Source organism: Salminus brasiliensis, chromosome 1 (genome assembly GCF_030463535.1).
Source record: "Salminus brasiliensis chromosome 1, fSalBra1.hap2, whole genome shotgun sequence".
NCBI lineage: Eukaryota > Metazoa > Chordata > Actinopteri > Characiformes > Bryconidae > Salminus > Salminus brasiliensis.
The window spans coordinates 2976487-3004422 of record NC_132878.1 but is presented as its reverse complement, the minus strand read 5'-3'; the positions used below and the strand labels follow the sequence as shown (position 1 = coordinate 3004422).

Here is a 27936-nt window from a genome sequence, read left to right as displayed (position 1 = left end):
CTCTCACCCCCCTCTCTCTCTGACCGCCCCCCCCACACACACACACCCCCACTACACGTTTTAATGCTCGAGAATGGGACAGATGGGACTCTTGCAGGAGTTTGGGCTCCTCGCGCTCGTTTCAGCTCCAGCGTTCCAAAGGCGGCGTTCTACTTTCGCGCGCGCCCGCGCCCGCGCTCGCGCCCGCCCTTTTACTGAACCAGCAACGAGCGAACGAGCGAACGTACGAGCGAGCGGGCGCGAGCCAGCGATGTGAGCGCGCGCTAGCTAGGTTCAGACACTACAACCTTGCGTGCTGCGTGTAACGGGGAGCTGGTGGAGGGCGGTGTGGGGGGTGTGGGGGTCTCTCCTCTCCCTCTCCTCTCCATATGTATATAGATGTAGCTATATGTTTAAATGTTTTGTGGAGTGTGTGTGGAGTGTGTGTGTGTGGAGTAGGGGGGTCGCTTTGAGAGCTACAATGAAGCCCCCCCCTCTCTCTCTTCGTGCTAAAAAATAAATAAATAAATAAATAAAATTAATTAAATAAATAAAAAAATAATACAAAAAAAAAAAAAATGAGGAGGGCGTGCGCCTCCACGATTGGGGTAAAGTCACCGTGAACGATTGATGTCCCAACCTACGCGCGCGAAGACGAGTCCCGCGCTCTCCCAATCGCCGGTGGAAAGGCGTGGCCCGCCCCGGCCCTCCGACGAATGGTGGGAAAATATGGGAGGGCACCGGCCGGACTTGGGCTTTTGAGGTCCCTCTCTCTCTCTCTCTCTCTCTCTCTCTGTCTATCTCTCTCTATCCCTACCTCTCTCTCTCTCTCTCTCTCACTCTCTCACTCACTCACTCTCTCCCTCGCTCTCTCTGAAGGTAGGCTGCAGCGTGTGTGTTTATTGATGAGATGAAAGAAGAAGAAGATGGAAGTGAGACGTGAAACAAAGTAAGAGGAGGAAAAAACAACAACAACAACAATATAAAATTAAAAAAGGAAAAAAAAAAACAAAACAAACAAAAACAAACAAACAGGAAAAAGCAGCAGAACTCCGCTCCTGCGCCGGGGAGGAGGCTGGACCGACACCAAAACCGTACAACCGGAGAAGCTGTGAAACGCTGTGGGCCAGCTGGAGGACACGAGAGGAGCCGTGAGCAGGTAAGCGCGAGCCGCGCAGAGCCGCGCGAGCCGAGCCGAGCCGAGCCGAGCCGCGCGAGCCCGAGACGGAGAGAACGCCGCCTTTACTAACAGCAGCTCGCGTCACAGCGCCGTGCAGCAGCTCGCGAGCAGCAGGACGGCGGCTGCGAGCCCAGCGTGTGTCTGAGACCTTCCTCCTCTCCTTCCTCCTCTTCGCTTCTTCTTGCTCTCTGTGCAACTTTTTACGAGCTCCGCGCGAGGAGCACTCTTCTTCTTCCTCTTCTTCCTCTTCTTTTTTTTTTGCGCTCACTTTTTTCGTAGTGACGTCTCAGGTATATAAAAAGAGGGGGGGGGGGGGAGTTGTGGGGGTCTCCGAGTAGTTCAGTAGTTTTTATAGTTGTAATGATACTTTTGTAAAGAGGGGTCTTGCACGAGCTCGCGGGGCATCTTCAGAAAACGATGCCGAGGAGAAAGAAGAAGGAGGAAGAGGAGGAGGAGAAGAAGAAGGAGGCTGGGACTCCCCCCCCCCTTCCCTCTCTCCCCCCCTCCCCCCCTCCCCTCCCCTCCTCTCCTCTCCCGTACAGCCAAAACAGATTTGGGAGCTCTGCTCTGGTTGTAGCGTTATAATTTGCCTTTAAACCTCCAGCCATCTTGGGATACACACTCACACACACACACACACACACTCACACACACACACACTATATATATATGTATATATTCAGATATGCTATTAAGGTTATATAATATAGCTGTATTTGTACCCCAGCATGTGGCAGGGGGGTAAATAAGAGGGCTATCAGGACGGTGCTGCTTTGTGCTTGTAAATCTAACACGAAAAGTGGGCAGCTGCTGCCTGTGTGTGTGAGTGTGTGTGTGAGTGTGTGTGTGTGAGTGTGTGTTCATGGCTCTTCCCCATGTCGTATTAAGTGTCTGCTCGCGATTCCTCCCCTCCAAAATTATGAATAGCCCCGGATACAAGGCAGAAAGTACAGGACAGGCGCGTGTGGCTGTATTAGTATACACGTATCCCCCTTAAACCCTCAGAAATCACCTCTTACGCTCGTGCCCTCCTTTATTTTTGGAAATGGGGGGTGGTGGGAGGGGGGATACTGGGGGTAGGCACACAAAATGAATGCCCGTGTGCCCACCACGACGACGTCCACCGTAGCCCACCTAAACAGTGCAGGCTGCCTTTGTTTGGAGCACAAAATAAAGCAATAAGAAAAGTTAGTAGGGAAGCAGGACCGCTCCTGAGGTCAGTGTTTTGTTGTGTTTGGGAGCTGACCATGCACTGAGCTTTGCCCACTCATTTAGCCTTTACCCTCCTCCTCCTCCTCCTCCTCCTCCTCCTGCATTTTCCTTTCCTTATACCATGCCCATATTAAAATGTCCATCTCTGCTCTCCAAACACAGCTCGAGGCACGCTGTCCTGCCTTTTCCTCCCCCTTGTTTTCTTTTTTTTTTGCTTTTTAGGCCGCGCTGTTTCTTCCCCGTCTCTTTTTATTCTCCTTCTCCCTTTTCTTCCCGTTTTTTCGGAGATTGCCAGGCTTAGACGGAGCTGGATTAAATGCTGACCTGCCAAACATGCGCCTATATGACCTTGGAACTTTTGTATTGACTCACCAGGAGCTGAAGCTGAAGCACAAGCCGTGCGTCCAGCCGATCCCACTCCTTACAGATCTCACAGTGGAGTACAGTGGTCTAGCCAAATCCGGCCCAATCCTCTCTTTTCTCTCTCTCTTATTTTTTGGGTTGTGGACACAAGGCCGGAGCGTGTGGTGGAGAGTGCGTTTCGGCGTGGACAGAGGCCGTCCTAAAGCCAAAACAATCAGTCAATGTAATTCCTTTATTTAAAAGAGAAATGTTATAGATTTTAACACTAATTACTGTTAACTTTCACACCCCTCCACCTCCCCCCCACCTCCCTCCTCCACCTCCACACACTTACAGCAATGCTATGAAAATTTCAGCTCCATAAAAACCTCCTATCCCGACTAGGCCCTGACTCCACATCGAGGGTCACCGCAGGTCATGGTGCAGCATCTGACCGCTGCACTTCATTTGTGAAGCCTGGAGCCCTTCAAATGCTCTCACTTAGAGGCTTTCTGGGAAAAAAAATAAAGAAAGAAAAAAAAACTTCCACAGAGTTTCAGCGGTCGGTCGTTTCTCTGCGCTTCAAACTGCCTGTTTTTGCCGCCTGCTGGATGCGCGCGCCTTTTCGCGTAGAAGGTGGAAGGTCATGCTCGAGCTCGGTGCCCATAAAACGCAGCAGCACCCCCCCGATCGATATTTTCTTGGCACTATTACGGATTGCATATATTCAATATTCCGGCAGATAATAACACTGCTGCAGATTCTGGCGTTTCGCTGTGCTTTCAGCTGCTACAGTAATTGATATTTTATAATAGTAATAGTTTTATTATTAAGTTAATTACTGAAATGCAGCTATATATGTAATTTATTATATATAGTTTATGTGGTATCTGTTAATTTTGGTAATAACAAAATAATAATATATGCAATATATCATATGGGTGGACATACTCATAATATACTCACATGCATTTTTATATGAATATATAGTATATAGTTATTTATAAGTATATAGTTATATAGTATATATATATAAAGTAGTATAGTGTATATATATATAATAGTATATGTATATATAAAAGCTCATTTATTTTGGCGTGTGTGTGAGTGTGAAGTGCAAATTGGACGGCTGCCTATTTTTCCTCTGACCTTTGTATTCCTTCAATCATAGTGACCATATGACCATATGTGTGTTTGTGTGGTAATTGAACTCTATCCTAGTTTAATCCTTTATTCCTGAGCGAGTTTCTCCAAAATTGCCTTCGTTTTCGGACTTCAAGCTTCTTGTGCATGCCAGCTTTTTGCAAAGGGGTGTGTGTGTGTGAGTGTGAGTGTGTATATGTGTGTGTGTATGCCTTCTCGGAGCTGTAGGCCATGTCGATGTAACGTTGTGCAAGATCGCTGTAGATGCAGATGTCTGGTGAAAACACACACCAGAACCCGAAAAATACACATTTTGTTGACTTTGGCACGGCGGAGTGTAAATGTGCGGACGAGAAGCCTGAAGTTTCACTCCTCTGCTTTCACTTCAGCTCAGTTCTTCAGTACTTTTGGATCCTGTTAATGCACAAAGCTGGATTTGTCTGCTTTCGGTTACTCTTGCATGTGCTCTGTGTTCAGTACCCCGGGCTTCTGTGGCCAGTGCTGCCTGTACTCGTGTGAAGGGCTGTTTATAACAGGGGTTATAAGCGTTCCGATAGGAAACGACACAGTGTGACATATCCAGTTGTGTGGAAAAGGAGCTACAGGGACCCTGGTGTTTCTTCTGCTGACGCTGATAGTCGATGTATGTGCATTTACAGGGTCATTTGTTGAGGCTGTCTTTAATATCAGCTGTTTGTTGATGGAATTTGATCTATAGTAACTCTTATCAGGCTTTAACCGTTTCTGTGCCACTGCAGCAGGTCGTCTCGGTGCTCCGGTGCTCCGGTGCTCGGCACGTTTACCTGGTAACCTGTGCTTTGTTTTTAGTACCCTGTGCTCCTTTTTAAATAGATTTTATTTTAATTTAGATTTCTCATTATAGCGGTAAACACCTCAGGTTTGAGTTGAGGGTTGTCTCTGTTGCTACCAGACAAATAGTTTATATTACTTTTCACAGCCTGTTTATTAGATATCCCAATTTCTTTTTTTTAAACAGCTGCCTTCCACATTGTGTAACAGGACAGATATGAGCTATAAATGACTATATGTACATATATACATATATAATTCCATAAGTGATGAAACCTTTGTATGTCCAAATACAAGCTATAGGCTATGGGCTATATATATATATATATATATATATATATATATATATATATATATATATATATATATATATATGTGTGTGTGTGTGTGTGTGTGTATATATATACATTTATATGTATGTATATATATATATATATATATATATATACATATACATACATACATATAAATGTATATATATATACACACATATATTTATATATATATGTGTATATATATATATGTGTGTGTGTATATATATATATATATATACATTTATATGTATGTATATATATATATATATATATATATATACACACAAATGTATATATATATATATATAGCCCATAGCCTATTTCTTATATTTATATATATATATACAAATTGGCAGGTGGGGGAGGTTATCAGGTACCTAATATCTACTTGATACCAAAATGACATCCAAATTAACCATCGAAACTTTTAGTGGGAAAAAAAGGTTTTATTCCAAGTTATTTTGAAGCGTTTTTCCTTTTGGTTCATCCATAATGAAATTTGAAATTAAGAGGAAAAGCTGTTGCTTTTACATTATTTTCCCGTAAAAGTAAAGTATGCCAGCTTCACTTATGCCAAAAAGTGAACTGTGACAACATATATATATATATATATATATATATATATATATATATAAATGCACATAAATAGATACATACATAAATATATATATGTATATATATATATACATATATATATATAATATACATAAATAGATACATATATATATATATATATATATATATACAAACATATACAATATTTCAATATTTATAAGGTATGAGAAGTGGGTGCACCTGTCACATTCTAATCACCTACAGTTATTATGTATAATCAATATATATGTAAACCAGAAACCAGGGCGGCTGAAATGGCCGTCTGAGAATATTTGGGACTGGCTAAAATCTAAAGGACGTGTTTATTCTGGAGACGCAGAAGAGTCCAAAGGCTTCAAAGCCGCTGTCACACCGAGACGCGTATTAATGAGCCTGTCATCTGGCTTTTAATTGATTAGATTTGCCATTTCTACCGGCTCCCCATTTGACAGGATGACATTCTAAGAAATTATACCCACGCTCCCTCAGTCTCAGTCAGGTCGTTTATTTCGGAGCGTAACGCAGCCAGTGTAATCTATAGGGACGCTACACATTAGCAACATACACTGTGTACCTGTTAAGCACTTACTGTGCTGGGCTGTACTGCGATCTGAGCATGCAGGGGTACTCTAACCACCGTTACAACAATGACCTTCACTGGTCTAATTGAAAGTCAAGGCCAAATTTGAGCAGGGCCTCCGAGGAGGGCTTTGCGATGATGAAACCGCCTGTACTATTTTACAGCCTTTAGAAATAGTAGGCTATTTCCACCTAATGCCGCTAATTTGGCTGTTAATAATCAAATATTAATTTCATTCTCCACTTTAATCCCCTGATGAAAGTTTTTGGAAGGTATTAAGAAAAAACGTTGTGGTGACTTATCTGGTGCGTCGTGACGATTGGGGAGAGGAGGACTCAGAAAGGGCCGCTGTAAAAAGTCTTCTGTTAGGTTGTAAAGTTTGTGATTTTTTCTGAAAATGCATTTTTCACAGTTATTAAGATATATATATAAACTGCCCTCAGGTCATTAAGACATTTAAAAGATGATTAACCATTATTCAGTTATTACTACTAAAACTAATGATTAGGTAACAGTGAAACTAGTATGTAAATTATGTAATGAATATTTATACCTCAGTCTACTTGTACATTTAAATGTGATTATTAAAGCACTGATATGTGCAAGTTTCTCTTTTTATTCGCTTAAGGGTTATTGTTCAGTAGCTACTATGGATTATTTACTAACTGCTATGAAATACGTAGTAACTACTTTGTAATATATAATATCCAATATAAATTACTCAGTATCTACTATAAATTATTTAGTAGCTACTTTGATTTATTCAAAATCCACTATGAATTATGCATTAATTAATAAGGATTATTCAGTAGTAGTTATGAATTTCTCAATGTCCACTATGTATTAGTCTATAAATTATTCAATATCTATTACAAATTAGTCAGTATCCACTATGATTTATTCAGTATCTACTACGAGTTATTTAGTATCTACTATGAATTACTCACTGTCTACTTAAATTATTCAGTATCCACTATGAATTACTCAGTATCTACTATGAATTATTTAGTAGCTACTGGATTTATTTAAAATCCACTATGAATTATCCATTAATTGCTAAGAATTATTCAGTAGGACCTATGAATTTCTCAATATCCACTATGTATTAGTCAGCATCCACTATGAGTTATTCAGTATCCACTATGAATTGTTCAGTATCTACTATGAATTATTCAGTATCCACTATGAATTGTTCAGTATCTACTATGAATTATTCAGTATCTACTATGAATTATCCATTCATTACTAAGGATTATTCAGTAGGAACTATGAATTTGTCAATATCCACTATGAATTATTCACTATCCACTATAAATTATTCAGTATGTACTATTAATTATTCAGTATTTATTATGAATTATTCTATATCTACTATGAATTATTCAGTGTCTACATATCCCCTCCACTTCATACACCTTTATAATATAAGGAAAACATAATCATACATAGATTTGCATCCATAAACGCTCCTCATTAGGAGTCTGTTTGAAGGACAGATCTGAGTGGGGTGAGTTCAGGAGTACAGAACAGCTGGACTGATAGCTGATAGGGGGATTATTGAGGAGTTTCTGGGACAGAACTCCACTTTTATTCATGGTTCCTTTTGTGCACAAAGGCCTGAACTGTGAGTTTGGACCTGAATGTGTGCATGTGATTTTTTTATTGTACTGGTATGTTCTTCACATCGAGCTCCAGATTCCTAGGATGTTTGTGGAATGTGGGCTGATAAGACGTCGGACTCTATAAGACGTCGTTATTATGTTGCTTTTTTCCTTTTTTCTGTGAACTTGAGCTTATGCAAGGTGCTCTTTCGGCACGTTGAGTTAAATATGGGACAGTGTCAGCCTACAGTGCGTCACTGTTTATGCAAAATCACATTGCCTAATCTCTGGAGTATCAGGCACTTCAGGTTTATAATACAGCCAGAGTTTGGTTTTGGGCCTCCGATGCGGTCCGTCCAGGCCAAGATCGTCTTTCCAATCAGCGCTCGTGTTTATCAAAACATATCATGAGGAAGTTCTATAGTTTCATTTCTTTGCTCTTGTGTGAAAGAGCCTTTGTTTATTCTGATGTTCCTGTGTGTGCCAGTAGGAGGGGTCATTTTTCCCCGAGTTTTGTTTATGGCAGTTTCTTGTTGTGTTCCAGGGAAAACTCAACTGTCTTTTTTCCTGAGAAATGTATGAATTCAGTATGCATGTGTCTCCCAAAGACTAGAAACCTCTAGACTCACAGAAACCAGTAGGCAACAGTCACTTAAAGGGCAATTCCACTCATTTATTAAGATCATCTACATAATTAAATGGTTAAATGTGAACAAGCTCATTCAGATGAGGTTTGGTGTGAAATGCTCCACTCTGGAGAAACCTCCCCAGTCAGAACTGTAAGATATTGAGAACATGGGAGATGTTCGTTGTGGTGTGGAGTCCCAAGGTAGTTTTGCCAGTTTATTGGATGAAACCGCTGGACAAAACAGTTTTAGGAGAGTGATGAAAAAATATAAATCAAGACAAAATCATGCGAAATATAAGAAAGTCTAAACAAGGTAAGAGAAACTAAAGGAAATTAAAGATGAATTAAAGTGTCTTCCCAGCTTCGCTCTTACGCCCAACTTCCCAGACTATCAAATTAAGCTTATCTCTTAAAGTCTGCACATTCCGACCTTCCTTCAGCCCGAACTAACCTATGTTTTCCAATCTAGGAATTCCAATCAGCATTCGCCACCACACACTCAGCTTTTACCCCCTATATATATAGTATACCTATATAAATATATTCATTAAATATGACTACATATACACATATATACAGACACACACACACACACACACACATCTATATATATATATATATATATATATATATATATATATATATATATATATATCCATGTATCCAGTGAGCTACCACACCATGTTGGAGACTGGGGTTCGATTCCCGGTCTGGGTGACTGTGCTACGCTACACCAATAAGAGTCCCTGGGCCAGACTCCTAACACTACATTGGCCCTCCTCTGTAATACGAGTTACCCTGTAAGTCGCTCTGGATAAGAGCGTCAGATAAATGTAAATATATATATATATGTGTGTGTGTGTGTGAACGTTTTTCACTCTTTCAATTATGATATTTATAACAAAGTTGAATGGGCAAGATCCCCAGATCTCTTACAGTGGAAGTGAATGCAAGCTCTAATAAAAGCTCCTCACAGAAAGTTCTTCACCTAATGGTGATGAAGACGCTGCCTGATGCCTGAGACACTGTTCTACCAGAGTTCTGAGAAGAGTTCGGCTCTAGAACCTGCTTTTAGAACCAGATCATTAAAATGGTGGAGGGATACATGCTGCAGGGTGTAGTGCGGCTACAGAAAGTAGTCCCTAAAGAGAACTGCATTAGTTCAGATTCTCTATTCACTATTTTACCATCATCATCATCATCATTCCATATAAAACTCAGAAGACTCGTGTAGCTGCACTGGTGGGTTTGGATAGAAGATGAATTATGGGATGTATCAGTGTTGTAGTCATGGCAACCGACGCCTGGTTTCATTCACCATCACTGTAAAGAAAAGTAAAGTTTTTCTACAGTGAAAAAGAAAAAATTCACGCCAAATCCACTCGGCATGTGTTTACCTCAAACGCTGAATTATGCAGAGAATTTTGAGAAATCGGTGGAAATCCCCTTAATAACCAAAACACGCAGCGTAGCCCAAAGTTTTACAGTGTAAACAGTGGCAGTGGGGTGTTAGCACGTCTCGTTTCTCAAAAAAAACCCAACAAACAGACGACTAGCAGGGCATTAATTTACAAAGTTAAAGAAACTAGCACACGTCGTACCAAAGACAAAGACAGATGGAAACCATGGTAACGGTGACCAGCCGGCGACTAGCCATTGTTCAGACATAACTTGGACAACTTTTTTGCACTGTGTCGAAACAGAATGCGGCAGAGACACTTTCAACCCACAGAATAACAATGCGGCGGTTCGGAGACACAATGGTGAAGTTTACAGGGTGACGACTATAATACTGCACACACACACACACACACACACTCGCACACACGCGCACACACTCATGCACACACTCACACAGTGCTGAATGAACCCTTGCAGCTCAGGTTAAGTGAACACTACACCACCCAGCAAAAGTTTGGGGACACCTTGCCTTCTTCTTTTCAAAATGGTACTTTTCTTTTAGTTACATCTCGATTAACGAGCCCATATCCGACACTTTCTGTGTCTAATGCTTTTGTTTTTATTAAAATACTATTTTTTATTTCTTTATTATATTTACTTGTTTTTTTTTTTTACCTTTATGATAATGAACCCATATAAATGCTGTTTTCAGCTGTATTCAACACAAACCTCTATTTATTCCTTACAATTAAACACCCTGTGCCTGTAAGAGTAAATAAGCTGATATATGCAAATATGCTCTGTGCGGATTGGCTGCCCTATATTCTCCTCATTCAGAAAGCGAAGCTCAACTGCTGTATTTGTGCGCTGGTCTTATGACTCACAAAAATGAATGAACTCAAAACAGCTTAAGGACGGAAAGTAAAGTAAAGTTTTATTTTTAAAAGTTGTTTTAAATTAGATTTTTATTATATGAGTTTGAGTAGGAGTTTAGTTACAGTCACATCAGCTGTATTCTAATGCTTTGAGTTAAATTAGCAACATAAATATCTTTTAACATAAATATATATTTTATACAAGATAAAATACAAGGTAAAAAACTAACCATATTCCTAATATCGCACCTGCTACACAGGTAACCATCAGTGTGTGGTTATTTCCTAAGAATAATGTGTATGGGTCTTTTTTTTTTTTAATTAAAGGAGCAGTATGATGACAAACAGCATAATCCAGGGCAGTTTGCTGAGTCAGTAAAATACTACGAAGACTGCATATTATATATACACAGTTGAATATTTACCATTGAAATATCCAGCATGCTGTATTGTTGGTGTTCTTAAATTCTGATACTTTAAATAAATACTGATACTTTAAGACTATGCTTTGTTTAGGTTTTCATGATACCGTTCTTATTATTTCTTATTAGCATATTAAGATTTTTTTAGTTTAGTCATATCTCCAGCTTTACTTTCAGCACAGATGTGCTGATATATTAATACTATAGTTAATTATATTATTAGCTGATATAGCAAATATAATATAATAATAGGTATTTTTTGTATATGTGAATTGGGGGGGTGTTGCTGGATGTTGATGATTTTTTTACTGCTAGCTGTGCAACAAATTGCTCCACTGGACATTAAGTTTATAAAGTTTAAACCCTAAATCTTAAATCTGTGGATAAAATAGGTGTGGTTTGCTTTGCTGGCGTTTCTCTGTTACACATGTTAAGTATTATTTTCCATGTGTGATATTAGTTTTTTTTCTAAATGAAACAGATTTGGCTTTAATATGAGATTTACAACCAAAAAGCCCATTATCACTGTGGATTAACTGGGTGTGATGTTTTTAGTGGTCGGTTTGGATTGGCTGAAGACGACAACGCGGTCAGAGGGACATCAAATGTGATCTGTGCAGCCAAGGCAAGGTGGAGGAACACTTTCTCCATCCAAAAACCCAAAGGTAAGCTCAGGCTGATCCTGAATTAGCTCTGCTGGGTGATAGATCGACCATTCCCGAAACCTCAAAGGGCCCATATTCTGTATTGTGTTTTTTTATGTCCATCCCTGTTTACCCCTAAAATTATAACATGTACTGTGCCTTTAAGGCTGATATATGTAAATGAGCCAGGATCTGTTTGGCTGCCCTTATTCAATAAGCAGTCCTGGCTGAATTCAGTGTGAAAAGGTGGGGCCGAACTGCTGTAGGCAGAATAAACAGATATATGAAAATGTAATATGGGCAGCATGGTCTTTATATATAGGCAAGTAAAGTGACGGTTTCTTCGTGATATGGGCCCTTTAAATGAATGTCGGACTGTGGTTTGGGTGCTTGTCTTGAAAGGGCAGTGTGTAGAAGTGCTGTACAGTGTGGTGAATGTTTACACTACAGTGTAAGATTGTATTTGGTGTAATTTTGAGAGAAACAGAACAGAACAGTCCAATCAAAACAAGCTCCATCGGGTTTGTAAGGCATTCCTTTAGCATAGAGTAGCAACACTCGGGCGGCGCGGCTTCGTTAACTGCATCCATTCAGATCATCTGAGACTGTGATCCTGTGATAAATAGGTTAGGAAATATTGTGACACTTGGTTTGACCAGTATCGCCCGTGACTAGGTGCACATTTTCTCAGTTACAGAGGAAATGGTTCGGATTCGGGCCAAGGCATCTGATCGCAGATCAGTCTGAAAGGGCCACTTTGTGCTCCAGCTCTGTGCTCAGAGTGTAAGTTACCTGTTTTTGCAAGACGCCTGACTTTTTTCCTTTTCCCGTATCGGACTGTTGCGTAACCGCTCCTGACAGTTGAGCTTTTGTTGCGCTTATTCCCAGATAATTGTTTGTCAGTGTTTACAGCTGTTGCATATTATGTGCATCATGTGTGAATTATCTATTATTTGTCTTAAACAGACCTCATGGTATGATCTGTACGGTTCCTCTGTAAGTGCCTCAATCTGACAAATATCTTCACTGTCACACAAAAACCTGAATATAAGAACATAAAGTGAATCTGGCAGTTGTCCTTTACATCATGTCCAAATTTCATTAAAGAAATTGACCAATAGAAAGGCTCCAAAACATCTTTTTACAATGACATCCATTGAAAGTTAAGAAGAGAGTTTGTCTATTGCAGATACTAGGTTTTTGCATGTGGCAAAAATGTATTACAGGAGCATGCATCAAATGCAGGGCTGTGAAAATTATTCTTATTCTATTTTTGCATATTTTTCACATATTTAAATATTTCAGACCGTCCAACTAATTTTAATATGAGATAAAGACTAGAGGAACGCTTGCTGTTTGGAGATGCACTCGCATTGAAAGCTGCCTGTGTTGTGAATGTAACTGTTCACATACTTGCCTATGTCCTACATGTGTTACTGGAGGCTTCCACTAGAGGGCAGACCTATGTCCTACGCGTGTTACTGAAGGCTTCCACTAGAGGGCAGACCTATGTGCTACGTGTGTTACTGAAGGCTTCCACTAGAGGGCATACCTATGTGCTACGTGTGTTACTGAAGGCTTCCACTAGAGGGCATACCTATGTGCTACGCGTGTTACTGGAGGCTTCCACTAGAGGGCAGACCTATGTGCTACGTGTGTTACTGGAGGCTTCCACTAGAGGGCAGACCTATGTCCTACATGTGTTACTGGGGGCTTCCACTAGAGGGCAGACCTATGTCCTACACGTGTTACTGGAGGCTTCCACTAGAGGGCAGACCTATGTCCTACACGTGTTACTGGAGGCTTCCACTAGAGGGCAGACCTATGTGCTACGTGTGTTACTGGAGGGTTCCACTAGAGGGCAGACCTATGTGCTACGTGTGTTACTGGGGGCTTCCACTAGAGGGCAGACCTATGTCCTACACGTGTTACTGGAGGCTTCCACTAGAGGGCAGACCTATGTGCTACGTGTGTTACTGGGGGCTTCCACTAGAGGGCAGACCTATGTCCTACACGTGTTACTGGAGGCTTCCACTAGAGGGCAGACCTATGTCCTACACGTGTTACTGGAGGCTTCCACTAGAGGGCAGACCTATGTGCTACGTGTGTTACTAGAGGCTTCCACTAGAGGGCAGACCTATGTATTACGTGTGTTACTAGAGGCTTCCACTAGAGGGCAGACCTATGTGCTACGTGTGTTACTGAAGGGTTCCACTAGAGGGCAGACCTATGTGCTACGCGTGTTACTGGAGGCTTCCACTAGAGGGCAGACCTATGTGCTACGTGTGTTACTGGAGGCTTCCACTAGAGGGCAGACCTATGTGCTACGTGTGTTACTAGAGGCTTCCACTAGAGGGCAGACCTATGTATTACGTGTGTTTCTAGAGGCTTCCACTAGAGGGCAGACCTATGTGCTACGTGTGTTACTGGAGGCTTCCACTAGAGGGCAGACCTATATCCTACACGTGTTACTGGAGGCTTCCACTAGAGGAAGGCTCTCGGAGTCCAGTAAACCACACTGAGAGCGATTATCCACAAATGTAGAAAACTTGAATCAGCTGGGAAACTTCCCTGGTGTGCATCGACCACTCATCAAAGGAGTCAAAAAAGATACTGGGCAACACTGCCAATCCACAAACCACTGCTGACCGAACAAACCTCAAAGGCTTGTCTCACATTCGCCAAAAAAAAACAACATCTAGATGACCCCCAAAACGTTTGGTATACTATTCTGTGGACTGATGTGTCAAAGATGGAACTTTTTGGAAGGCATCTGTCCTGTTACATCTGGTGTAAAGCTAGAACCACGTTCCACCATAGGAACATCAAACCAACAGTCAAGCATGGTGGTGGTTGTGTGATGGTCTGGGTCTGCTTTGCATCTGCAGGAATCCTCCAGAAAAAATCCTGCTGGAGACTGTCTGCCTGTCAGCTTGTGACCTAAAGCTCAAGCTCATTTGGGTTATGCAGCAGGACAATGATCCAAAGCACACAAGAAGTGTGTCCACCTGGCCTTGAATCCCAGGACTTGAATCCCATTGAGATGCTGTGGTGAGACCTTAATTGGGCAACGTAGCTGAATTCATCTCTCCACAGCGATGTAAAAGACTCATTTGATTGCATTTGTTGCTACCAAGGGTGGAACAGTTGTTATGTTTAGGGGACAAATGCATTTGAATAAATTCTAATATTCAACGCGAGGAATGCTCTTTTAAATGCTGCACTGTGTGTTTACTCATGTTGTCTTTATTTTATATTAAAATTAGTTCTGAAAAGTATAAATGTGACATTCAAGAATATAAATATAAATAAATAAATATAATCTAAATTGATAGAGGGAGGAAATACTTTTCCACAGCCCTGTTTTATGGGAATATTGTGTGTCCTGCTGAGCAATTTCCTCATCTTGAAGCTAGCTTTGAGAAATGGTGATGCGCCAAATGTTTCAACTTGCTCTTCACTGCGTTCAGCTCGTCAGATTTGGTGTGTTTCGCCCGTTTAGCTTCTCTCGGGTGTTTTGCATTTGACAGGAATCCGTTTTGCACGCAGTTGCATTGTCCCAACCCACACAATTCCTCATTTTCTGACGATGATTGTGATGTTCCTGTGAATTGGGCAGCAGCGGGTGGAGTGTGTTTCTTCATGCTGGCCTTGGCGGGTGGGGGTGGGGGTGGTGGTGGGGGGGTTCATTGGGAATGCTGTGTGTGATATGGCAGCGGCTCTCTACATGAGAAGGCTTAATATAGGCACTGACTATAGCACTCTTCTGGCTGCTAGATAAGGCTACACCCCTTTTGTCTGCTCTCCACGACGATGCCCTTCTAAAACATACAGTCCGGCGACAGCTGAGACTTTGACCAATGGTGGCACTTTGTCCCACTGCTTACAGAGACCGTAAGTGCTGTTAAAGGGGAATTCCAGGGATTTCTTTTACTTTAAACATCTGCGTAATTTAACAGATAAGATGTAAAGAAAGTCACAAGATTGGTTTGGGGTCAACCGCTCTTAGTTAGCAACATTAAGGACACTTGGAATACACTGTAATGCCATTCGGTATACAGGCTGTCCCGGGTCAGAATACGAGGCATGTATAAATACCCTTTAAAGACACCTTTGAACACACTGTCCTCTATAAATCGCATGACAGTGCAGTTCAGAGATAAACAGTGGTAGTGGTCACTGTGAAACATGACCTTTTCCTGAACCCTGGTCCATATAGCGCCTCTTAAAGGGAGGTTCTCTACATAAAAAATTTAAATTTACGTAAAATGATTCAGGGTGATTCACGGTTCTTGAGAAACGTACTGTGTCATAGTGGTGGTGAATGGAGCGAGACGTCTGAAGAGCTAAATGCCTTTTAAAGCCTCCTCACAGACGTTATTACACCAAGTAGTTCTGAATAAACTGGCCAGTGCCTGAGAGGCCGGAGTTTTTTTACCGCCACGTTTACCGTTTTGAGTTTGAGTTTTGAGACAACTGTGGGTCTAAAACATGTTTTGAAATTGGCTTTACATTAAAACGGCGGAGGGATATGTGCATGGCATTGTTTGGCAAAGTAGTCCCCAGAGAAAATGATTATTTATAATAGTTTGCCACTATTTTACCATCATCTGCACCCCACATAAAGGCTCAGGAGACTCGTGTAGGTTCCCTGGTGGGTTTGGATCAGGATTAAATTGGCTATATTTGCATTGTATCCATTAATTTAACCACCAAACCAGTATTTTTATATCAAACTCCACTCTGAATGACTCTCTCTGACCCCACTTTGTTTACAACTTGTGGACTTCTCCTTTTTGTAATCTTCTAAGTAAAAAAAAACATTGAGTTCCACATAAGAAAGTTTAGAAGAGGATTTATTTAGTTAGTACTCAGATTTATTTCACTTCTGAGGGACGTCTTCCGTGGTATGAAGTTATGAAATTTGCTGTAATAAGTAAATAACCACATTGCTGAAACCACAGATTGGCTTGCCTTTGACCTCAAAAGTGGCTGAAACACTTTTGCTGATGAGCGAGTGCTGACATCACAACCAGGGGATCCAATTCGTGGCCTTTTTTTGGGGTCATTTAGCACTGCTACAACTTTAAAGAGCCCAAATGATGTAAATCCTGCTTTTCTAAAACCAGGATATTTAGAAATGCTCTGACAGTCATGTGTTCGATATAAATAATATCAGAGACAATACTCTCTTTGGAAGACAGTCCGCCCTTTAGGCGTATAGCTGGATTATTAAGTTAAATATCAAAGATATCTGTAGTGTTTCAGGTCAGGCCGCTTTTTTGAATGAGCCAATCAGAACATAGCTCATTGGAATACATCTGTCTTAAAGCTGCAGTAACCAAAACAACCCAGCCTGTGAATCGAGCCAGACATCTGAACCTCTAAAAGCTCCCTCATAGAAAGTTGAAAACCACCAAATGGTTTTGAATACATGATGGAAACAGGCACAACAGACTGGATGGTCATGGGTTATACACACATACAATCACATAAGAGGTCTTATTTTTCAGATTTAATGCGTAAATAAATGCTTATTTGTCTCATAAGCCACCATTTATTGAGGTTTTATTGCATTTATCATAGTTTGGATTGGATTTTTTTTTATTTCAGTGGTGAATTAGTCCCATATATTATTTCTGTGTCAGAAATAACTGAAAAACAGCCCCAAAGCCTCCCAGTCCATACGGTCAACTTTCCCAAAGCAAGCCGGCCTTTGGAAAGTGTTGTTTTTGTGAGGTCACAAAATCCAATCCGCCTGCTAGACTCACAGCAGTACTTTCAACAAAGTCTCAATGACTGTTTTTTGAATGAGCCAATCAGAGCAGAGTTCATTTACATATATCCTGCCTAAAACAGGTTAAATTCTAACGTATCAAGAGCGACTCTGACATCAGTCCATACAAACGTCCTAATCTGACCTGTATTGTTCAGCCCAGCTTTTTTAATGTTGCAGATCTTAAAGCTTAGTCTTAAGTTACCACAATTTATCAAAGAAGGCGTGCCTGGAAAAGCCAGTTGTCCTCAAACTTTCGCCGCTGCGACTGTGTGTGTATGTGTGTGTGTAAGAGAGAGAGTTTGACCCCTCGCACGGCCCTCCTGTGTGTGTTTGTTAATGTCAAGGCGTGCGTCAGGACTTGGCTGCAGCTCCGGGGGAGCGTATATTGTTCACCTCAGATGACTCGTATAAGGGGCAGAGACATGCGCCGCTGCTATCTGCCTGGCGCACACACATTTACACACACACACACACACTAACACACACACCCATACCAGGAAACCAGTTGCACGCTTAGATCTCATCTGCCCTGGTGGGAACTTTTACCTTAGAGAGAGCGAGAGAGAGAGAGAAGGAGCGAGAGAGTAAGAGAGAGGCATATGGGCACTGTAGTGGGGATTTTCCATAGCAAACCAGTGCCAGCCAATGAGCGTGCGGCTTTTTTGCATATGTAATTGTTGAGTTTAAAGTCGCCAGCGCTCCAGCGAGTGAAGTATACAGTGTGGAGTGTAAACAGGTTGGTTAGTGCTGCGCTTGGCCTAAACACTGGGGCTTATTTTCACCGACGCGGACAGATGGCACGGACAAGCTGCCAGCAGCCTTCTTGTATGTACACATAGATAAAACCTGTCAGGCAGTTAATGGTTAATAAGCAAATTTCTTCGGCCAAACATATTTTGTTTAGGCAAAAGAAGACAGGAGCGACGTGGAAAGACGGAAAAGACGGGCGGGAAAAGTTCTGGAGCTGTTCTGGAGCGCGCCTCCTTTAAATACACACACGGAGCGCGCAGGCATCTCACTGATGTGAAAAATGTATCTTGGATTCTAATAGGGAAGTTGTATGTTTGCCAAGGTGCATGCGTGTCCTCAGCTCACCCCAGCACCCATATGGTGTTCAGCGAGTCCGTGTGTGAGATCACTGGCATTTCTAAAAGGAAAAATATCTGGAAATGGTTTGTAAAGAGAGGGGGGGAAAAAACACACACACACACATATACACACACACACACACACACACATATATACACACACGCACACAGGACGGAGATAGTCGGAGTGAGAACTCTCTCGCAGCTCTTTTCCGCCCAACTTTGCCTTCTTATTTGTTTACAACCGGGACAAGGGTTGGCTTGGGAGAAGGGTGAAGGGGTGGTGGAGAGGGAGAGGGGGGTGGTGCTGTATATAACCATGAAACCATGAAACCAAGAAACCAGGAAACCAGGAAACCGGCCCGGGGTCGCTCCCTCCGAGGAGGGAAAGTGTGCTCGCACAAAGAGATAGATAGAATGTCCTCCATTTTGGAGAAGGGACGGGGGGCAGACTGCTGAAACGTGTTCACCCGAAGAAGAGAGAGAGAGAGAGAGAGAGAGAGAGAGGGAGCGAGAGACACTCGGGCACACAATAAAAGGGACAGGGAGGGAAAAAAAGAGAAAGAAAAGGAAAGACTCGAACAAACAAAAAAGAAATAAGAAGAAGAAGGAGGAGGAGGAGGAAGAGGAGGAGGAGGAGGAAGAGGAGGAGGAGGACGCTTCTATCGGAGTGGCCGTTAACAAGCCTCTGAAGCAGTTGGCATACGTTGGCACTCGTGTTCTGAAGCCCAAAAGCTGTTTAACCTGCCCTGTCGTTGTGACGGTTGGCTACACACACACACACACACACACACACACACACACACACCAACAGGCAGGTATGAGAAATAGAACAGAGCCGAATCGCATGTGTGTGTGTGTGTCCTGTCCCTGCCGCCGCCGCCGCCGCCGGAGCTCCAGCTTTGTGGGAAGTGGCTGGCGGTAGTTTGGACCCTGCCTTTTCACACACTTCCACCAGCCTGTTATCAAAGCCTGGGTAAAGTTCACCCAGTGGCATTAAAGCACTCAAATGATGGCAAATCAGAAGCACACTCCTCAACCCCTCCGCAAACCCCCCGCCTCGCCCCGCCTCGCCTCGCCTCGTCTCCTGCCCTGAACGCAGGCTAGTTTGGTGCCTTGCTTGCTAACGTTAGCAGAATGTCCCAAACTTCAAACTGTCCCGCACAGTTAGCACAGCGCTAACCCAGCGCTTCAAACCCTGCTCTGATTCAGCGGCTGAGACGAACCGAACCGAACCTTCATGTTGGTAGTGGTAGTGGTGTTATCCATAGCGCCACACCAACCGCCAATCATAGTGCTTTGGTGTTCTGGAGAAAGCTAGTAAGTCTGAATTGTGCACCGTGGTGGTGAAGGACACCCGACGTAATCTCTAAAAGCTCCTTCAGAGAAATCCGTATTCCACCAAACACCAAAACATCTGTTTACCAGGTTTCTGAGAAGATTTTGTGTCTTAAAATCAACAACACACCTTTAAACAGGCGGAGGGATACATGCAGGGCATGCAGCAAAAAGAAGTCCCCGGACAAATGTCACCACCACGGTAAAGTTTCTCCACAGTGATCCCCAATTTCACACCAAACCCCCAACATGAAGGTTCGGTTTGGTTTGTCTCAGCCGCTGAATCAGAGCAGGGTTTGAAGCGTTGGGTTAGCGCTGTGCGAACTGTGTGGGACATTCTGCTAATGTTAGCAAGCAAGGCACCAAACTAGCCTGCGTTCAGCGGCTGAGACGAACCGAACCTTCATGTTGGGGGTTTGGTGTGAAATTGGGGATCACTGTGGAGAAACTTTACCGTGGTGGTGAATCAGTGAACCAGTGGTTGTGGCGAACCTGAAAACATCCTGAAGACATTTGTCCGGGGACTTCTTTTTGCTGCATGCCCTGCATGTATCCCTCCGCCTGTTTAAAGGTGTGTTGTTGATTTTAAGACACAAAATCTTCTCAGAAACCTGGTAAACAGATGTTTTGGTGTTTGGTGGAATACGGATTTCTCTGAAGGAGCTTTTAGAGATTACGTCGGGTGTCCTTCACCACCACGGTGCACAATTCAGACTTACTAGCTTTCTCCAGAACACCAAACCACCATGATCAGTGGTTGGTGTGGTGCAATGGATAACACCACTACCCGCCAGTGAGCTGCTACACCATGTGGGAGACTGGGGTTTGATTCCCGGGCTGAGTGACTGTGCTGCACTACACTAATAAGAGTCCACAAATTAACACCAAAAAATGACCAACTAAATATAGACATCTTTGGGTTGTGTGTGTGTGTGTGTGTGTGTGTGTGTGTGTAAGTGTGTGTCCATAGTCATAGTCAAGTTTCTGATATTTCAGCCCGGGACGCGCCGTGCCGGGCCTTGCCTCACACCGAATGGCATTACAGTGTATTCCGAGTGTCCGTATTGTTTGACTGAGGGCATTCGTGCGTTTCTCTCTCTCTCCCTCTCTCTCTCTCTTTCTTTTGGACTGGTCAGAACAGGCTCACTATTATCGGAGCGGCTCGGCCCAGGTGTTGTTTATCCTACCCTGTATTATGTGGTCGTGCTGGAAAAGGACACTGGCACTTTATGAGCGTGTACGAACGGAGCGGGCCGAGCTTAAGGGAGCCCAGCTGCGGGAGACATTTTGTTGTGTTTCGTTTCGTAGAGAGAGAGAGAGAGAGAGAGAGAGAGAGAGAGAGAGAGGGGGGAAAGCCTTGAACACCGCAAGCAGAGGTGCGCGGACCTGTTGCCAGGACAATTGTTGTTGCCAAGACAATTTGGCAGAGAGACATACAAGCTCCTCTGTTAGAATCTGGCTGGTCAAATGTAGGGTCCCCGTCCCCCCCTCTCTCTGTCTCTCCCTCTCTCTGTCTCTCTCTCTCTCTGTCTCTCTCTCTCTCTCTCTCTGTCTCTCTGTCTGTCTCTCTCTCTCTCTGTCTCTCTCTGTCTCTCTTTCTCTCTCTCTCTCTCTCTCTCTCTCTGTCTCTCTCTCTCTCTCTCTCTCTCTCTCTCTGTCTCTCTCTCTCTCTCTCTCTCTCTCTCTGGTTTCTCAGCACCCGGCGACAGCAGCTGCTTAGCAAATGCACAGCATATGGGCTAATGTTTATATACTATTAATGATGGCGTAGTACAACCCTGCTTTGATCAGGGGAACTACTTTTTGCAGACACTGTGATGTATTTCAGAATAGGAATTCTACCGGGGGGTGGGTGGGTTCGATGGGTTCAGAGGGGGGGATGTGAAGCAGTGAGTGGACAGTACTAATGTAGTATAGATGAGTCCAGCGCTGCACATGAATTTAATCTTAGCCTCTTGTGTTTTTTATAAGCGCTCTCAGTATTCTGGACTTGTTTTTTGCTTATTTGTATAATTTTTTAATCATGCAGTCGCTCTAAGCAGGACCAAGAGCTTCTAAACTGTGGTGAACCAGGTAAAATATTATAAAAACATAAACATATATGTATTATTATTATATATTTATTATTATTATTGTGGTTCTTTGTAGAGAAACTGTATAGAAATGTATTTACAGTGGTGGTAGATGGAACTAGGCATTGATACAATGACTACAGCACAAATACAGCTACACAAGTATTAAATGAATTAGTAATGATGGTAAAATAGTGACAAACTGCCAGTTTTCTTTGGGGACTACTTTTTGCCAAATGCCCTGCATATATCCCTCCACCATTTCATTGAAATGTGTTTTTTAAAAACATAAAATGACCAAACTATAGTATGTCTTGGCATTAGGCCGTGTATTTGTAATAATTTTGGTGTAATAACTTCCTATAAGGGGGTATTTTACACCAAACCCACTCTGAATGACTTTGTTTGCACCTTAAGTTTTTAATTATGCAAAGATGTAGACAAATCAACGGAGCTCCTCTTAAAGGACCTGTATAAGCAAGGTTCCTGACACTCACTCACATGTTTTATATACAAATAATAGATCAAAATTAAAGGCAAATTCAGACTTCTTCTTCAGGCTTGCCGTGTAGATGAGCCCAGCAATGCACTTGAGTCTCTTGTGTGTTTATAAATACTCAGTATTCATTTTTTTCTCCATTGTTTTTATAGTTGTTTTTTTACTTATTTTTGAATCATGCGGTCGCTCGTGCAGGCCCAATTTGCTCTCCCGGGTTAATGCGGTCCTCATGACACTCACAAAATGCAATTTTGTTGTGTCACAGTTGGGGGAAAAAAGAAAACGCACCCAATGCCTCCTATTATATGAGCATTTCCGCATGATTCCTGCTCCCATATTCATCCTACCATGTCTAAGAACGTCTAGACTTAATACACGGTTGAAATTTATAGTAAAGTGCCTTAAAAAAAAAAGAAAACCCGTCTCTTTTACAATGAACTCTCCTTCAGCTGTATTATGTCAGCATTTTGCTCTGACTCCTTTCATATAAATACGCTCGATCCTATACAAAACATCGCTTTCACAAAAACCTCTTCACTTTACAGGAGGAAAAAACCTTTTTAACTTACATTGAAAGTCAATGTTAAAAGATTTATTTTTGAAAAAGTCATTTTGGAGAATTTCTATCATAACATTCATCATGAAATTGTGACACAATGTTAAAAAACAACCGTCGGATTCACATTAAGGCAAAAAAAGCAAAAAATAGTTGTGAAAAAAATTGAGACACAAGGTTAGAAGACTGAAATACAGAACAAATAATATCTTATTATGATAAATATTCCTTTCGGTGGACTTTTGCATATACATAAACAGTGCACTGTGTACAGAAATGTTCTATAAACAAAGGCCATTCTAACGGAGTAACGTAATAAAACATAATTTCTAATAAAAAGGAAGGAAATTAAACACTGGTGATCTGGCTGCAGTGCCTCCTGTCTGTCAAGGGGTGGATCTACATATTAGGCAGCGAGCGAACGGTCAGTTCTTGAAGGTGATGAAGGTGATAAAGCAGGAAAAATGGACAAGGATAAGAATCTGAGACACTTTGACAAGAACGGCAAGAACTGTGAGGTTCTAGATATTGACTGGGTCAGAACATCACCAGTGAGGTCTTGTGGGGTGTTCCTCCCGGTATGCAGTGGTCAGTACCTACCAAAAGTGCTCCAAGGAAGGACCCCCCCTCCCCCGGTGAACAGGCGACAGGGTCATGGACACCCTGCTAATGTCTTAGGGTGTCCAGGTACTGCAGGACACCTTCAGAGGTCTTGTGGAGTCCATGGAGCTGTTTTTGTGGCTGGGCGGACCGCTACCATGTTAGGGCGTACGGATTGCTGTGGCCAAACACGGCACTATTATAGAACACTGTGAAGGGCTTTTATTCTGATTTTTCCTTCTTCCTCTTTTTGTGTAAAGTTCAGGCTTGCAATTAATTCTTATTCCCATTCTGAAAGAGGAAATAAGAAATAATGAGAGTTTGGCAGTTTTTCTCAGGGGCCCTTGTGAAATGGCTGGCTGTCCCAACACGTTGCTCTTGCAACACTGTTATTAATCTGAGCAGGTCAGGTTTGCATAGGCCTTATGTTCGTCAGATTGGAGATTTGGCAGATTGAGAATTCTTCGTCGGGATTAGCAGCGAAAAACAAAGCCATTGTTCGCTTTGAGAGAGCGAGAGAGAGAGAGAGAGAGAGAGAGAGAGAGAGAGAGAGAGAGCTCTGCCTAAAGCTTCAAATCGCTTTCACAAAACCCTCTTCACTTTACAGGAGGAGGAAAAAACCTTTTTAACTTACATTGAAAGTCAATAATAAAAAAAATATTTTTGAAAAAGTCATTTTGGAGAATTTCTATCAGCGCATTCATCATGAAATTGTGACACAATGTTAAAAAACAACCGTCGGATTCACATTAAGGCAAAAAAGCAAAAAATAGTTGTGAAAAAAAATTGAGACGCAAGGTTAGAAGACTGAAATACAGAACAAATAATATCTTATTATGATAAATATTCCTTTCGGTGGACTTTTGCATATACATAAACAGTGCACTGTGTACAGAAATGTTCTATAAACAAAGGCCATTCTAACAGAGTAACGTAATAAAACATAATTCCTAATAAATTTAAAGAGCTCTGCCTAAAGCTTCATGTTGCTCCATGAACAGCAGAGGCTGGATATGCCCATACAGAACCTTCTGTTTGGGACTGAAAGCCCTGCTTGTAGTGCTTATACTGTACACACACAGCACACACACACACACACACACACAGCATTATATAGTCTATATAACTGTGATAGAACTTTACCATAACACTCCACTCCACTCTTCCCACAGCTCAGCTTCTCAGAAAACAGCTTTGCTTGGTTTCTGAGAAATTAAGACCAAGGCCGATCATTTCCACGAGGCACTAATCACCTTATAGCGGGTGTTGAAATCTGTCCCATTCAATTGATCCTGTGCTTCTTTCTTTATGGAGCGGACCACAGCTCACAGCCCACAGCTCAGTGTACACTCTTAAAAATGAAGGTGCTTGGAGTGATACCATAGAAGAACCTTTTAGAAGAAAGTCAGTGTAAGGGTTCTTTAGCAATAGAAAGGTTCCTCACACTCGCAGCTCCTCTATAGACATGGTTCTTCTATGTAGCGCATTTATTATTAAGGGTGTGCATCCTTCCCCATACCAGCCTTTAAAGCTACAGACTTGAAATGTGTTTTTAAGTGTTGAGTGTTTTGTTTAAGTTTGAAGTTTTAAGGGGATGTGAAGCAGTGAGTGGACAGTACTAATGTAGTATAGATGAGTCCAGCCCTGCACATGAATTTAATCTTAGCCTCTTGTGTTTTTTATAAGCGCTCTCAGTATTCTGGACTTGTTTTTTGCTTATTTGTATAATTTTTTTAATCATGCAGTCGCTCTAAGCAGGACCAAGAGCTTCTAAACTGTGGTGAAATAGGTAAAATATTATAAAAACATAAACATATATGTATTATTATTATATATTTATTATTATTATTGTGGTTCTTTGTAGAGAAACTGTATAGAAATGTATTTATTTATTATTAAGGGTGTACATCCTTCCCCATACCAGCCTTTAAAGCTACAGACTATTTATGGCCGGTTAGGCTTGCCGTAGATGTGTGCGTTTCTCGCAGCAGATGCAGTGAAACCAGGTCAGTCTGAACAGATTTCAGCAGTCGGGGCACATTCATCCCGGAGCTGATTTTAATCCCCATTTTTATTTTCATGCTAGACCAATTTAATTGATACACCGTATAAACCTAGTTGATCAACACGGGTCAGGTAAACGACAAAATTAGCCAAGAAATCACAGCCCATGCACCGAAACTGGGTCAATCCGGCCAGATATGGGGCAAGCTCTTCCAGTTCTATTCACTGTAGACTAATTTTATTGATATACCGTATAGACCAAGTTGATTAACACAGTTAATTAGCTACGTGATTTAGCCAAAAATCTCTGCACATGGTGAAATCAGGGCATATTTACCCAGATATTGACTTTTTGGCCAAATTAATTTAGTGATGTTCATTTTACAGTGTGTAAAGTAGCACAGGTCAGTGTAGTTTAATCACAGATAGTATTGAAGTTGTTTGAATCAGGGCATATTCATGTAGAAATTATTTAAAGATCCAGATTGTTAATATTAGAGCTGTTTTATTGATAAAACATATGAATCCAGTTGATTGACACTAGTCATACATTTGCAACATTGCATAATTATCCATTTTAATTACAGTATTTTCATTCCAAAATGGATTTTACTGATAAATACTGTGTTTCATGTGAGCCTAGTCGATTAATACATGTCAGATTACATTTAATACAGATATGGGGCAAGCTCTTCCAGTTCTATTCACTGTAGACTCATTTTATTGATATACCGTATAGACCAAGTTGATTAACACAGTTAATTAGCTACGTAATTTAGCCAAAAATCTCTGCACATGGTGAAATTGGGGCATATTTACCCAGAAATTGATTTTTTATGCCAAATTAATTTAGTGATGTTCATTTTACAGTGTGTAAAGTAGCACAGGTCAGTTTACACACAGTGTATCTTAATTACAGCTAGTATAATGAAACCAGTTGTTTAAATCAGGGCATATTCGTGTAGAAATTAATTTAAAGATCCAGATTGTTAATATTAGAGCAGTTTTATTGATAAGCTATATAAACCTAGTTGATTGACACTAGCCATATTTACATGTAAAATTGCAAAATTAATGATTTTATTTACAGTATTTTCATTTCAAAATGGATTTTACTGATAAATACTGTGTTTCATGTGAGCCTAGTTGATTAATACAGGTCAGATTAAATGTAATGCAGCACATGTAGTAAAACCAGTTGTACACATTTCTTAAAACAGTGTATATTCATCATTTGGGACACAGTTCAGACCATTTCAGTTTCAATAAATGTGCTGGATTTAAACTAAATGTACACACGTCAGCCATAACATTAAAACTGCCGGTCTAATATTGTGTAGGTCTTCCTTGTGCCTCTAGCTCAACAGCTCTGACCATTCAAGGCATAAGACCATAACTCCACAAGACCTCAGGAGGTCCTGGTCCTGTAAGATTCGTAAGAGCCTCGTAATCAGGTAATTTGGTTATAATGTTATGGCTGACGTCTGTGCGTTTAAATACAGCACATATAATAAAACGGGGTTGGTGTGGCGCAACAGATAACACCACTACCTGCCAGTGAACTACCATACCACGTGGGAGACTGGGGTTCGATTCCCAGTCTGGGTGACTATGCTGTGCTACACCAATAAGAGTCCTTGGGCAAGACTCCTAACACTACACTGGCCTCTGTAATATGAGTACCCTTGTAAGTCGCTCTGGATAAGAGCGTCAGCTAAATGCCATAAATGTAAATGTAAATGTAAAACTGATATGAAAGCTAAATCTGAGCCTGAAAGCATTTTTCTTTATTTTCTTTTATTTTTCAATATTTTAATTTTCAAGTAGAAAAATTACATTGTTATAGACACAGGTATATACTTTCCACGCCTCTGATGGATCAATTCTTATCAATTTACACAGAATTCAGCTAAAACTTGAATCTGAGCTCTGCAGTTAAATGTAAAGAGAATCATTCAGATGGTGTATGTCCTAATGGTGGAGTACTTTCACCAATTTGTACTGAAATATCGACCTGCCATACAAACCCAGCTGATTAACGCAGGTCAATTTACATGTAATTTAGCCAACAACAAAAAAAATAAAATAAGAAAGCCTCGCTGATTGTATCTTTTAGCGCGCGGCTTTTGAGCAGAGATGTCGTCATTATCATGGAGATGTGACATTAGGCCCTTGTGATGCACATGATCTTTAGTTGCCTGTTAAGCGTTCTTCCAAATATGGAAAGTGCATTCATTTCTGGCCCTATCCAGAGGGCACCTGCCAGAGGCAGAGA

General features: G+C 41.6%; 1 protein-coding gene across 2 annotated transcripts in view; it reads left to right on the top strand.

Annotated features, from left to right (window-relative positions):
* Positions 1–849: 849 nt before the first annotated feature.
* Positions 850–27936, top strand: part of zbtb20 (zinc finger and BTB domain containing 20) — a 95964-nt gene continuing 68877 nt past the window's right edge. The window contains exons 1-2 of one of the 2 annotated variants that reach the window (XM_072692704.1): positions 850–1138; positions 11637–11746. The gene's annotated coding sequence lies outside the window, so the exon portion shown is untranslated. The remainder of the gene's footprint in view (positions 1139–11636; positions 11747–27936) is intronic. The other variant, XM_072692705.1, reaches the window with a different exon arrangement.